A 6,782-nucleotide genomic window follows, 5' to 3' on the forward strand; every position below is an offset into this window, starting at 1 on the left:
AGGTAGGTCTCTATGATTTTAACCCTCCGATGCTTGTGGAATTGAATAATCGATTTATTGGTTGATCTATCGTTAAACAGACTCTATTTACACGGAAATATGAAAACACGATTATTCACCATGGGCGGGGTAGTTAAATCTTGTGACATCATACGTTAGAATAATTTATTGCGGGATTCCCTCATTGATTGCAGGAAATCTTTCAGGGCTATGAATTTTGTACGTCACCTTAGGTTATTCCACCGCGACGGAAAATGAGATAAAATAATTTATTTGGCTAAAAAATCATCCCCTGAATTTTGATTGCTGTATTTTTTACGTATGCATGAACATTGGTGAACTCTATGGTGAACATTTATGCATATATACATTGTGTTAAATATAACAAAATGAGAAATAAATCTTAAATTTCAATGATATATAGGTATGCAATAAACTTGTGCAATGAACACACCCCAGATGATTCCTATACTTAGATTTCTCTCAAGAACTGTAATATAGTTTGAATGTATTTCGTTGAAACATCCTAGGCTTAGGGCAACCTCAGAAATGCCACCTGGACTGCCTCTTAGTGTCACTAGTGCCCGTGTCTCTAAAGGCAAGCCTAGTTCATAACCAATTTAAGAATAAGAATACATTTTTCAAATAGACAAGCCACATGGAATTCGAGTCATACATATGTCATGTGGAAAAATCAAGAATCATTGCTTCTTTTATTACATCTCCATATCTAGTCAATTAAACGTTAGATGACAGAAATATTCAGACCAACACATTTTAACAAAGACAGTAGATAATAAGTCTCCGATGTTTAAGGTTTTAAAAATTAACAGTTGTTTAAAAGTGCTGTAAAATTCTGTGATGATATAAAGTTAATCGTAAAATACGGCTAATGGCTGAACGACTGAAGAATCTTATTATTTCAAGGCGGAATAGGAATTTTGCAATTTTTTAGATATTAGCGGTGAAAAGAGTGCAGTTGTGGATGCAAAATGTCTGATACACTTGTAAATCTATAAAAATATCTTATTTATTTGTATCCCACAATCACGAATAAAAACTTAAGGAAGCAAAAACATAAATTAAAGTAGTTTTCATGGTTACCAAGTTAAGTGTATCAACTTAGTAATCATAAATTACACGAAAACAACCCATTAAAGATCTATGCCATTTTAAAAAATAATATAAATCACCTTAAGGTTTTTATAAATTTTGCTTGATACTACATATTTTTCAATTTAATCTATAAAAATGTATACATAAATGGATCAGAATAAGTAGTATAATTAAGTAGTGGCTTTTAGCAAAGTACGAAATTCTAGTATATAGATCCTATGTAGTAGGATTAGAGATAACTGCGTCACAACGGGTAATGATATGCTTGGTAAATGATTTTCAGTAACTAAATTTCCTTTTCATCGAGATTATGCTGAATTCACTATTTTATGATTTATAAAATTGGCGCATTTTAATGTATGGGAATTCGCAAGTGTATTCAATATTGAGGATAGACTTGAGGAAGAAATGTAGAAGAGGAGTGACTAATAAGAATACTCTAGATTCGGAGAGGTAGAAATTGGAAATGGGGCGAGAAGGACCGCATAAGCAACCGTCTTCTCGAGGGTGGAGTGGCATGGTGGAGCGGGGTGGTTTTTCAGGCGCTGGCGCTGTAAGAGGGAAAGAAGGGGCGGGTTGGACGGAACAGGAGAGCAAACAGGAGGATAATAGAATTCGAGATGAGATCTGGAGTTAAATGAAGGTGGTAGCCAAATGGAGGCGTTTATTAATACTCATCTTGCTTCCGCTCTTGGGGTTGACAGCAAGGCCGTATCGCAATTTACGATATCTTCCCACTCCTCCCACTTCACCATTAGTATACCTATCAGATGGAGTCTGAAGAAGTTGGCATGCGTTCACGTCTTTCTGAAACTAATAAAATATGTAACCGCGGGGCAATATTTCTGGCGCAATTATATTTTTAATCTACGAAAGAAAAACGTGGTAATTATCAATGGCTCTTCTGTTTTGGAAGATTGTCTCTTGCGAGGCTTTTAAAGATCAAGAATTCAAAGCAATCTGACTTCTCCGATGTGATTTTTGATATTTGTCCGTACTAAATTACAACGAACGCGAATTTTCTAAACTAAAATTTTGATCTTAATCATTCCATGCATATCCTTTGAAAAAGAAGTGCGATTAACAAAGTATTCAGTGGTTAAGTAAAATATTACGTTCTTTTTTATTTTCGTCATTGGTTTTTATTAACTATACAAATTAAGACACAATTATCGATACATACTGAAATGTATGAATGAATACATATAGTACTAGATAACATTTCTTTTAAACTTGAATCTTATATATTTTAAAACCCTCGTTTGTTGTTTTATCTTATTTTACAATGTTAGTAACATAAAATATTGACGTGTAAAGAATCATATTACGTAGAGTGCGTAATACGTATTTACGTAGTTGGTGAATTACGTACATAGTACGTAGTATGTGCGTAGCATGATTACTACACACGTAATGCATAGCGTAGAGGCTAATTTAATGTATCTTGACAGCAACCAAAAGTCACCAGTAGAACTTTTTCTAATTCGTAATATATGAAATGACGTTTTTTAAAGCTGAGCAATCATATTTTAAAATATATTCATTAATCCGCCTGCTTTAAAAAATACCTGGAGGTGCATGACTTGACCAAATTAATTGAAAAGATAAAGTACTAAAACTGAATGAATAAGTAACTTTGATGACTATTCCGATTTGAAGCATGATTCCATGGATTTCCATGCTCAACTGTCGTGAGCGACCTGTAAAAACCGGCGTCAGAAAAACCCAATCTTAAACGCTTTATTGAGATTTTGTTTCCGAGCATTATCACATCGGTGGAGGACTTTCCCATTGAGGATTATGGCGTCTTAACGTATCTCAGGTTCGGAACGAATTGAGAGAAAGCGAGACAGCGAATAATTTAAATTAATCTGACGGAGTGATTCTAAGTGAAAATCTGTTTCTCAGGGGCAGGTTTTTCAACCTTAAGAATAAAGAAATGCATAATATAAGGGACGATTATGAGCGAAGTCGAATTGAGATGTATTTTCGTTAAATTAGCACTGATTTTATAGACAATATTTTATACTTTTCGTGAATTTTTTTGAGATGGTTTAAAATTCCGGCTCTAATTGATGGTATATAGTATGTCGGTGTGCCAAAATTCGTCTTTCTCTAATTAAGTTGATTATCCACCAGATAAATATCTAGTCGTCTTCCTTCATCAATAGTAAGATTAGCATGTTTACCATTTTTTAACTATCAATAATCGTGATTTTTGGTGTAAGTACATGTAGTATATTTCATTAAAAGAAAAATCCTTCTCTAGAGAGTTATACTAAGGTTGAATGAATACAGCAATCGTCTTATATTTTATTAAATGCGCTGCAAATATTTAAGAAATTCGCGACATCCGAGTATAAAATTTAATATGATTGTTGCATGCTTTTCGTACCCATTGCAGCGCTCTGTCCGTGAACTGCACCATGATATTTCAAATTTCGACTGCTTTAGGGAATTGAAAAAAATGATTAATTCTAGTAAGCAAAAAAGAAAGTACATCCAACATCAGTTGGAATGTTCACATCATTGGCTGTCGCAATTTTGATGACTCTCATGAATTGATATTTATTTATCAAAACCAGTTTATATTATTAAACTTCTCACATGGTGAAAATATATACGTTTAGGTTTTGTCATAAATACTTATAATATCGCTAGAAATTGTGTGAGAGTTTGAATTTTGAGAATCTGGAACGCTTCGTGCGTCTGTAATACGACGCTTAAGGTTATAATACTGGAAATTAAGAACTGTTGACAAAATTAATTCACTCTTGAGAGTTATTTAGGTATTTTTTGAACGCTTTTTCGAATTTGGACCAAAAAATCGGACTTATCCAAATTCAACGAATTTGGATATAATAATGTAATTAAGTAAGTCATCAAAGAATAGATTAAAGCGGTATGTCTCCTTTGTACAAAGAAGGTTCACAGATTACTCAAAACATTTCTCCACCAACAGAGTATTTATAGATTGAATAAGGGAAAAATACTGGCATATAGGAATATACGAGTTCTATGATTTCGTATTTAGAAAGTAAATCCTTACTTTAATATTAATTCCAGCCATAAGCATCGTAAATGATGCTCCTCTGTAAAAAGGCGTACTTTTAAAAACTGGTTGCTCATGTTCTGAGAGTTTAAACATTTCACACCGATAGCCAATCAGTCAATCCTCGCTCAACTATAAATAATTTTCATAAAATTACATCATTCCATTTGACTAGTTCCGAGACACCGTATAAGTTATATTTTTACTGATAAAAGTTTATATATACAAGTTTCCTATTTCGAAATGATTGGAAGATCGATCACCGAGCATTCCTAGGAACATTTAATCCCCTGTAAGACTCATCCTTATCTCGGGTAACCGTCCTCCTAAAGGGACCACGTGCTAACATAGTTCCATAATGCCCTCTTTTTAGTTTCTTTCCCTAAAAACATGAATTAGAAATATCAATTATCCTATGGCAGGACTATGTATCAAGTTCCTTCCGCTCCCTAAAATGAAAATAATTTTATGAAACTAGAGGAGAGAAAATCCGAGTTAATGATTATAAAGGTTGATTTTGCATATGGAAGGCATTAAGACCCCCATATTATGGACAAAGATCTTTCAAAATTGCACCGTCCTCAGAATAAGGAGTGATGATATTGAGTTTGAAGAAAAATATGAGGGCGCATATTATGACCAATTTTTGGGACCACTTTTCAATTTTTATTCATTCATATTACAATCATCACGCAACGACTCGAGTGGTCTTATTTTTTTACCGGGTCGTCCATCGCAAATTCTAACCACGAAGTTACGAAAGGCAGACACATAAAGGAGTCCCGCAATCGTCGCGAAGTGAGCGTTTGTTTGGCGATCCTTTTAAGGAGTTGCACAGCTTGTCCCGGCGGCCGTAAGGAGGAAAAAAAATACATCGGAAGAAGAGGAATTGGAATGGTTTCGCGAAAATAAAATCAGGGGGCATCTGCGTAAAAGACCGCAGAGGGGATACGGTGTATACGAGGAGCGGGAAACAAAAGAGTTATAAAGGAGCACAGGAGATCTTTCCCTCTTGGCTCCACTTCTGACTTCCCGCTGGCCGGGTATGAGACGGGCGACGGGGAAAGGGTGGATTAGGGAGTGGGAGGTGGGGGAATGGGGAGGAGGGGGCGAGGAGGAAGGAGAAGCGCTCACCACAGCTGTGATATCGCTTGATCCGGGTGCAGCAATCGCCAAAATGCCACAGACGTATAGAGAGAAGCCTCAAAACCACCACCGCGTCTCTTCCTCACCGAGCCCCGTCCTCTGTGCTTCTCTTTCAAGGAAAATTTTCGATCCCGGGCAAAGAAAGTGCTGAAAGAACGATCGCTACGGTGCAGGAGTAAGGTGGACTTCGTGGTTTGGTGAGTTTCGAGATTGCTGTTTCGATTGCAAAGATGAAAACGGATGGGGTGCGGAAGGAGAGGTAGGTCTGGTTAGAAGGCAGAAGCATGGTTGCAGCTCGAAACGTATTCCGAATTAGGGATGAGTTGTCACCAATTCAACTAGATGAGCATATTAGTAGGCGGAAATGATGGATAAAACTTCCGTATCGACGAGACATCTTACAAAAAATATTTTCGATGAAATTTGACAAAATTATTCGGAATTCGGCTAATGGAAACACGATTCATAGAGTTGCAACTGTATTCCTATCTTTTCATTTCAACTTTGGAAGAAGTTTGGGCTTAAAAACCTGAAAATTATGCCTTTCATTAATTAATGATGACGTTCTAGTTAATAAAACCTACAAACTATTTATTCACGTGCGTTATAGTGCAATCAGCCTTAAAAAAAGCTATGGTTATAGTTGGAAGAATCGATGCAGCCGGAAAACCGATTATGCAACCTTCCGTCCTAAGCGTCATGTTTTCAAATTAGTTACAAGAAACTGCAAGATGCCGTGACAGTAACTTTTTGATGGAGTCATCCGCTAATATGCATTTCAATGAAACAATTTCAGAATGTAAAAATCATTCGCCTTGACTATAAACTCGCATAAACTCAGCTTGGCATAACAAACCAAGCAAAAAACTGTTTGAGTAAACGAGGGCGGGTATTTAAATATTTTTATTTCTGTTTTATATTATACGAAATGACTCCATGACGAAGTCTGTTAATTTTCCCTTGCATCAACCGAAATGTACGTGTTACTCGAGCGTAATTATATTCATATTTACATATTAAAGATTGAAAATTTCATCTTATCCAGAATCCAAATATTTAATCCCAGATAACTTAGATATCGTTAATTAAAACCACACTGATCAACCCCGACGGTTTCCCTATGCCGCCATTTATTTCCCAATACGAATTCGTTCCCAAAACATTAGACACCACATCACCTTCGTAGAAGCCGGCCGGGGGTCATCCCCCGGGAGGTAGCCGAACGCTCTACCCACCAGTCTATTGCGTCGCCCAATATCGTTTTAGTAAAAACAAAATAAGAGTAAATAGCCCAAATCTTCAAAGACATATTGTTACGGATAATACATTCTAGTTTCTGCATTACAGGGAATATCAAGAGAACAACCTGACGATTATGTTGAAACTTGTTCTCTCGCTGATTCGTCAACGACGGATTCCGGAAATTCTTTCTTCATGATTATGGAGCTCTCGTTCTGCGTAGATTGGA

This window comes from Hetaerina americana, unplaced genomic scaffold (assembly GCF_022747635.1).
Source record: "Hetaerina americana unplaced genomic scaffold, ioHetAmer1.1.p SCAF_177, whole genome shotgun sequence".
Lineage (NCBI taxonomy): Eukaryota > Metazoa > Arthropoda > Insecta > Odonata > Calopterygidae > Hetaerina > Hetaerina americana.